Here is an 8,618-nt window from a genome sequence, read left to right as displayed (position 1 = left end):
CTCCCCGTCCCTCCCCAACTAAACGTCTCTCCTTCCCCTCTCTTTCCCTCCCTCCCACTCCCCTTCCTTCCCCCCTCCAAATGCCACCCCCTCCTTCTCCCATCCACCCACCTTTCCCTTCCCCGCTCCCCCTCCCCTTCTTCCGCATGCAACTTCCCCTCCCCTCCTTCCCCCATCCAACTATCTCTCCCCTCCCCTCCACCTCCTTCCCTCATCCAACCACCAGGCATCACTTCCCATTTCTATTTCTGGGCCAGGGCTGCTGTCAGAGGGAGGCTCTAACCCACCAGGCTGCAGAAAGGACCCACAGGCCAGTGATCAGGGGCTCGGCTCAGCGCGAAGGCAGGACAATGGCCAGGGACAATATCTATGAGAACATGCCGATGACGGAAGCTGCTCCCCAGCCCAAAGGTAAGCACAAGAGGCTGCACCGGACCCTAGACTCCCGCTGGCCTCTCCTTGGCTTTGCGGTCTCTGCATGAGTGTCATGGGCAGCGATCGCTTGCTCCACTGACCACGAACCCAGATCTCAGCCTTGTGCTGGCCAGACAGCACCACGGGCAGTGGGCGAGGGTGCTCGGTCAGTGCTTCCCAGTGCGTTCTCTCCCCTGCCAGTCCCCAACGGGAGAAGGGCACAGGGGGAGAGATGGGAGTCCCTGCACGGCATCCCGGCCTCCTGCCGGGCAGCGCAGTGCCATGGGCTGGCCATAAAAGCCAGCCAGGCTCCCCCTCGCCAGCTCACTGCCACCATCAGCCTCTCCCAGGAGGAGATCACCAGGGTCGAATCCTCACAGCCCCCATCTCTGGGGACCAGCTCCCTCTCATCCCCCCATTTCACAGTGACACCTCCTTTCCTTACCCTCTGCCCCTTCCCTGCCCGAGCACACGCGTCTAACCGTGAGCAGGGGCAGGGAGATGTAGCTGTGTTAGCAGAGAAGGGTTTTCCACAGGGCTTGGGGATGGGGGACAAGGAATAAATGGAGCAAGTTCTGAGATAAGGACCAGGCTGTTTTCCTAAAGCTCCCAGCACAACGGGCCCCTCTCAGTACTTTGGCTGGGTGACTGGGCAACAAAATTGCAGCTGAAATTCAATGTTGATAAATGCAAAGTAACGCACATTGGAAAACATAATCCCAACTATACCTATAACATGATGGGATGTGAATTGGTTGTTTCCACTCAAGAGAGGGATCTTGGAGTCACTGTGGACAGTTCTCTGAAAACATCCATTGAATGTGCAGCAGCTGTGAAAAAGGTGAACAGAATGTAGCGAATCATTAAGAAAAGAAGACAGAAAATATCATATTCCCTCTATATAAATCCATGGTACACCCACATCTTGAACACTGCATGCAGATGTGGTCACCCCATCTAAAAAAAGATATATTGGAATTGGAAAAGGTTCAGAAAATGGATTGGGGTATAGAACAACTGCGATATGAGGAGAGATTAATAAGACAGGGACTTTTCAACTTGGAAAAGAGGTGAGTAAGGAGGGGATATGAGTGAAGTGTATAAAATCATGACTGGTGTGGAGAAAATAAATAAGGAAGTGTTATTTACTCCTTCTCATAACACAAGAACTAGGGGTCACCAAGTGAAATTAATAGGCAGCCGGTTTAAAACAAACAAAAGGACGTATTTCTTCACCCAATGCACAGTCAGTCTGTAGAACGCTTTATCAGAGGATGTTGTGAAGGCCAAGACTATAACAGAGTTCAAAAAAGACCTAGATAATTCCTGGAGGTTAAGTCCATCAATGGCTATTAGCCAGGATGGGTAAGAATGGTGTCCCTACCCTCTGTTCATCAGAGGATGGAGATGGATGGCAGGAGAGAGATCACTTGATCATTGCCTGTTAGGTTCACACCCTCTAGGGCGCCTGGCAGTGGCCACTGTCAGCAGACAGGACACTGGGCTAGATGAACCTTTGGTCTGACCCAGTCTGGCCATTCTCATGTTCTTACGTTTGGTTGGGCCGGTGTCAGCTGAACAAGGGCCTTCTCCAGGGGTTGTTTATTGCCTTTGGTTTCAGTGCAATCCAGATGCCGTGTGGCAGCTGTTCTGGATTCGAACACGAGAGACGCCCAGGAAGGGTCAGGAGACAGGCAGGGAGACGGGGCTGACAGAAGTGGAGGGTGTGGCCGTAGGCAGCTGTAGCTCTGCACCGAGCTCAGCTAGGCTCTCTGCAGCGACAAAGGAAAACATAAGGAAAAATGTAGTGTGCGCTGGGTGACAGAGAAGCTCCTCCCAGAATCTGTTTCAGGAAAGGCTGAGAACTGTAAACTCAGTACATTAGTGAGAGGCAGATTCACCCTTTGGTTAGCGTGAGAGAAGCCACTTCTGCAATGTAAGGGGATTATCTGGGCACCTGAGTGTTGTCTGCTGGTTCCAGGAACCACATCCCATGGGGGAGCGGCGCGAGCTAATGGCTGAGGCCCAGATCAGACAGGGAGGGAGTGCGGCAGGCTGAGACTTTCAGGGAGAGGAGAATCTGACAGTCTTGCGTCTCCAAGCAGCTGCCGTTCACCTTGGGGAGACCAAATCCAGAGCACACCGAGCACACTTACTTCTGTCCACACATAGATCCTGGCTCGAATGCAGCTCTAGTCTTCTCCCTTTAATGTGCAGGGGAGACACAGTCTTCGGGCTTTGCCCTGTGATTCGCCCCTTGGCTGCCTTGCAGCGGGGAGCCCAGCATCCCGGGGATGGGTTATCAGACAGGGATGCTGTAGAAAGGCCCTTCTGAGCACACTGCTGCTGTCAGCCCCACTTTTCTCCTGCACAGAATCATTTCCCCTCATTTCACTGCCTCGTTGAGTTCATATTTCATAAGTTGTTTCAGGTTCCTTTTCTCATTTAAAAATACTCCTTTGGGCATGGACTGCACAACCCCTAAACTTCCGTCTCAAGAAATGCTGAGGCAGGGGGGAAATCCTGCTCCCAGATCTCTCTCACAGGACGCCTGCCTGGCACTAGAGTCACTCCTGATTTAGGGAGGGTCGCTGTTCACATTCGAGTTCAGGTCGGTTCTGACTTCATTTGGCCTCATTCCACTGTTGCTGTTAACCACAGTCGGGGAATAGGAGGCTGAGCACGTATTGGATTTGGGGGTGGAGTTTCCTTGGTCAGTGGCATTTCTGACATTTCCATGGATATGTTTCTTCTTCTCCTTCAAGGAAACCCTCCCAAGACATTGGTCCCTTGGCAGCACAGGGCACGGAGCATCGTCACTGCTGTCCTTCTCCTCCTGGGTCTGGCCCTGGCCACATCCCTCCTTGCTGTGACACTTTTATGTAAGTTCAACTGCAGCTCCAAGCCCAACGTTTGCCAACTTCCATACAGGCCAGCTGGCTCGACTAGGCGGGGGAGGGGAACATATTTCAGCAGAATATCGACCGGGTTTCCAGTCTGTCCCTCCAAATAAATCTCCTGCTCCAGGGAGTTCGAATGGAGCTGTAAGATCTTGCTCTGCTGGTTTGATACTAGCACAAAATTTCTAAGTCTAACGATGGCCCAGCACTGGGACAGGTCACCTGGGGAGGCTGTGGAACCCCCATCACGGGAGGTTTTTCAGGACAGGTTAGACAACCACCTGTCAGGGATGGGCTGGGTGAACTTCATCCTGCCTGAGCATCACCTCAGGGACTTCAGATCACATGTGGCAGCCCCACATGCTCAACCTGCACCCTGAGGGTCACGCTGGGTCCGTTCCTGACCACATATCACCAGCACGAGCCTCAGCCCCAGGCGTCCTCATGGCACCATTGAAATGCCCTACGGAGAGACTGGACGGCCCAGTGGTTCGGGCACTTGTCTGGGGCTCAGACTGCTGGGTTTAATTCCTTGCTCTGCCAAAGAGTCCCTGCCCTGGAGCCAGCGAACAGCTGAAAACAGGGAGCTGGAGCGGAGAGCTCTTGGAGGAGAGGGGAGACAAGCCCCTGTTCCTTAGGGGCAGTGAGTGGCAAAGATGACTGGTGCCTCGTCGTGCTGGGGGGCCACGATCTAAAGGGGAGGACACGTGACCGCCCCACATGTCTCCTCTGCCCAGCAATCCCCGCGCCCAGCCCAGGGCCACCATGCACTCCCTGCCCTGCCAGAGTTACCTGCGGGGGGGCTCTGTCCTTCTCCCGCCGCACCTCCCCCCAGCACATTCGGCCAGTCTCCCTGGCAGCTGGGCCCGGGCGAGGAGCAGGAGGGAGCCGCCTCTCATGCGGCTGAAGCCGGCCGCTCCAGGTCACTGCTCTGTGCAGGGCAGCAGCTCCCTGACAGCCTGGCTGGGGGTGCAGGGCCGGGACGCCCCGACCAGGGCCCTGCTGCTGGGGACAGGGGCTGAGTGAGCCGGAAACATGCCGGGGGGTCAGGGGACTCCAGCTTGCTCGACCCCTGTCCCTGGTAGCCTGGCCTTGATGTGGTAGCTCCCGCCACCTCCCCACCAGGCTCTCTCAGGCAGCCGCTGCGCTGCACAGAGCAGAGACCCTGAGCGGCCGACATGAGAAGTGGCTGGTCCCGTCCCCTCCACTCCCTGTCCAGGCCCGGCTGCCAGGGATGGGGCCGAGCGTGCCGGGGGTCAGCATCAGTGGGGAAGGACCCAGCCTCTCTTCCTCCTTCCCCCCGGCATGCCAAGCAGAAATCTGGGGGCGCTTCACCCTGCATTCCCCACCTATGCGTCACCTCTGGCGAGTGGGTTCTGGAGAGTTTGCTGGTTTGTTGTGTTCAGTTTGCAGAGGCTGGTACGGGCCGTGCGCTGAGAGATGCAGAGCCTGTGATCACATCAGATCGGGGGAGGGGCTTCTCTGGTTAGGGAGTGTAACATGCTGGCTTTGGGTGGGACCAGTTCAGGACAAGTTGCTTAGAGCAGGCCAGTCACAGCCCAAGGCTGGGGTTTTTCCACCCCTAACGCAAACCAAACCAGCCAGACAGAGAGGACTCTGGTTTACCCCACTGGCTAACCACAAGTCACACAAGCAATTCCCTTAGAGACTCCAGTTTCCCAGTATTACAACCGTGTTTATTTCTTCCTTCATTAAGGCCATAGAGGAACACTCCTGCGGCCAGACTAATTCTCTGTAAGAGCTATTCTGAAAGGTAACGAGGTTCCCTGCTGCCTTGAAGAGAGAAGAGCCCTGGCTACAGAGGGCCAGGAAGAAGAGAAGAGCAGCTAGTCCTACAAGGATCATAGAATATCAGGGTTGGAAAGGACTTTAGGCGGTAATTTAGTCCAACCCCCTGCTCAAAGCAGGATCAATCCCCAGACAGATTTTTACCCCAGTTATTTAAATGGCCTCCTCAAGGCTTGAACTCAATAACCCTGGGTTTAGCCAGCCAGTGCTCAAACCACTGAGCTATCCCTCCCCCACTCAACTGGGAAGAGTCAATGTACATACCCAGAGTTCGGAGCCCCGAGAGGACAGAGGATGACTTGCAGTGGATCGCAAGGGAGAACAAAAGACAAGAGGACTTGCATTCAGAAGGAACAGGAGGAAGCCTGGAGAATGGCACCAACACCAGTAAGAGGCATATCTACGTGATTGGTGACTCCTTACTAAGAAGAATGGACAGGCCTAGCACCAGAGCTGATCCAGGGAACAGAAGGGTGAGCTGTCTGCCAGGAGCTAAGTTATATGATGTGGACCTGAGGCTGAAGAGGATCCTAACGGGAGCAGGAAAGAATCCACTGATTGTCCTTCATGTGGGAACAAGCGATACTGCTAGATTCTTGCTGGAACGGATCAAGGGAGATGATGCCAGGCTGGGGAAGACACTTAAAGAAATGGAGGCTCAGGTGATCTTCAATGGGATTCTATCTGTCCCTAGAGGAGGAGAAGGGAGGTGAGACAAGATGATGATGATCAATGCACGGCTCAGGCAGTGGAGCTCTGAGGAGGTCTCTGGGCTGTTCGACCACTGCGAGGCATTCACGGACAAAGGACTGTTCTCATGGGACAGACTCCCCCCTCAGTAGGGAGGGAAATAGATTCTAGGATGGAGGGTGGCACAACTAGTTAAAAGAGGTTTAAGCTTGGAATTCAGGGGAGACAGTTGAGATGCTCATGTAATCTCCACTTCTGATTCTGATATTGAGCAGCAGAAAATCAAGTAAGAGCAGACACAGCAAAGGAGAAAGGAACAGCAGAGGGAAGGAGAATGGACATCAAGAGGAAAGACAGTTCCCAAACCAATGATGCTAACAACCAAGTAGTAGGTGATACTGGCAGTAGCATGACTGTGCCTAATCGCGTGAGGAGCCTGGCGAAGCCGAGCGGAAACAACTAAGGTGTCTATGCACCAATGCAAGAAGCCTGGGGGACAAAATGGAGGAACTAGATCTACTGGTGCAGGAAATGAAACCAGATGTTACGGGAATAACAGAAACGTGGTGGAATAGTAGCCAGCACTGGAGTACAGACAATGGAGAGTATGTGCTGCTCAGGAAAGACAGAAATGAAGGTGAAGGTGGTGCAGTGGCGTTGTATATTGATGAGGAGATAGACTGACTGTAAAGAGATTAGAAGTGCTGGAACGGCTAAAACAGAGTGTGTTTGGGTCAAAATCACTTTGGGGAAGAAAGCTACCAGAGGCTCCCCTGAGATAGTGCTTGGGGTCTGCTACTGACCCCCAGAATCTATGGTCTGCAACTAGGGGCCTTGATTTCAAAACTGGAAACTTTAAAATATTAAGACAATTAATGAGGGGAATGGACTGGGCGGAAGGACTCAAGGATGTGAAAGTGGATTAGGCTTGGAATTACTTTCAGTCCAAGTTGCAGAAGCTCTATGACGCCTGCATCCCATGCAAGGGGAAAAACCCAAGCAAGGGGAAGGGTTGCGGACAGTGGTGAGCTGGAGCCGGTTCCCACAGATTCCCAAGAACTGGTTGCTAAAATTAGACCTCCATGGAGAAGCGGTTGTTAAAGGGCCAGGGGGTGGGCAAAGAACTCCGGTCCGTGGGCCGGATCATCCTGTTGCTCCCAGGATTCCCAGCTGGGGAGGCTGAGGTTCCCCCGGCCCTTCCCCCGCTTTCCCCCAGCTGCAGCGTGGCCAGCCGCCGGCATCAGCTGGGCAGCTCAGCTGAGCTCCGGAGTTGCTTTGAGCTGCCAGCAAGGTAAGGGGGGAGGGGGCTGCAACCTCTAGGGCTGCTGGGGGGGCAAGTGGGGCAATTTGCCCCAGGCCCTGCAGGGGCCTCCGGCCGCACAAGTATGTCTCCGCCTGGCCCGGCCCCTCCTCCACTCCCCCCCCCCCTTAAATCAGAACTTTTTATAGGGAACCGGTTGTTAAAATTTTGGCAGCTCATCACTGGTTGCGGACCAGGCTGGATGAACAAGCATCTCACACAGGCGATTAAAAGAAAGCAGAAACCCTACAAGGAATGGAAGATGGAATGGATCAGGAAGAAAAGCCACGTCTTGGAGGTCAGAAAGGTCATGGAGGATGTGTTGGAGATTGAAGATAATCTAGGCATGGACAAATGACTAAGCAAATACTTTGCCTCCATTTTTAATTAATGGAATGAGGAGTTTAGGGCTAGTGGCAGGCTGGCTAATGGGAACGAGGGTATGGAAGAATAAATTCTCACATCTGAGGAGGAAGGCAAACTCGAACAACTTAATAGGACCAAACTGGGGGGCCTGGATAATCTCCATCCAAGAATATTGAAGGAACTGGCACGTGAAGTTGCAAGCCCACCAGCAAGGATTTTTAATGAATCCATAAACTCAGGGGTCAGACCCTATGACTGCAGAATTGCTAATGGAGTTCCTATATTTTAGAAACAGGAAAAAAGTGATCCTGGAAACTACAGACCTTTTAGTTTGACCTCAGTTGTATGGTAGTCCTTGAACAAATTCAGAAAGAGAAAGTAGTTAGGGCATAGAGGTTTACGGTAGTTTGGATAAAATACAACATGGTTTTACAAAAGGCAGCTCATGCCAGACCAACATTGTCTTTCTTTGAGAAGATAACTAATATTTTAGAGAAAGGAAATGCAGTAGATCTCATCTATTTGGATTTCAGGGCATTTGATACAGTTCCACATGGGAAATTCTGAGTCAAATTGGAGAAGATGGGGATTAATATTGCTGTTAATCCCTATGTGCATGACCTAGCACTTTGCACTACTGAATTTCATTCCATTTCTACTACTCCAGGGGTCAAGACCATCCAGCTCTACTCGTATGATATTCCAGTCCTCCTCCACGCTGGCAATACCTCCCAACTCTGTGTCATCTGCCGATTTCATTAGCGCACTCCCCGTTTTTGTGCCAAGGTCTTTAATAAAAACATTCAATAAAATTTGTCCCAAGAGCGATCCCTGAGGAACTCCACTAGTAGCCTCCTACCAGCCTGACAGTTCACCTTTGAGCATGACCCATTGTAGTCTGCCATTTAACTGGGTCCTTATCCACCTTTCAGTGGGGCCGGGAAGGAATTTTCCCCCAAATCAGATTGGCAGAGACCCTGAGGTTTCTTGTCGTCTTCTGCAGCCTGGGGTACGGGTCACTTGCAGGTTTGAACTAGTGTAAATGGTGGATTCTCTGTAACTTGAAGTCTTTAAATCATGATTTGAGGACTTCAGTAATTCAGCCAGAGGTTATGGGCCTATTACAGGAGTGGGTGGGT

The 8,618-nt window shown here is 52.5% G+C and overlaps 1 long non-coding RNA gene across 1 annotated transcript; it reads left to right on the top strand.

The window, feature by feature from the left end:
* Window positions 1–265: 265 nt before the first annotated feature.
* Window positions 266–8,259, top strand: LOC120393598. The gene is made up of 3 exons (XR_005592084.1): window positions 266–411; window positions 3,180–3,296; window positions 8,147–8,259. It is a non-coding gene; the product is annotated as an uncharacterized LOC120393598 (long non-coding RNA).
* The last annotated feature ends 359 nt before the right edge of the window (window positions 8,260–8,618 follow it).

The sequence above is a fragment of the Mauremys reevesii genome, unplaced genomic scaffold, assembly GCF_016161935.1.
Source record: "Mauremys reevesii isolate NIE-2019 unplaced genomic scaffold, ASM1616193v1 Contig25, whole genome shotgun sequence".
In the NCBI taxonomy this organism is placed as follows: Eukaryota; Metazoa; Chordata; order Testudines; family Geoemydidae; genus Mauremys; species Mauremys reevesii.
The sequence above is the reverse complement of the archived record's forward strand: the minus strand, read 5'-3'. Positions and strand labels throughout refer to the sequence as shown.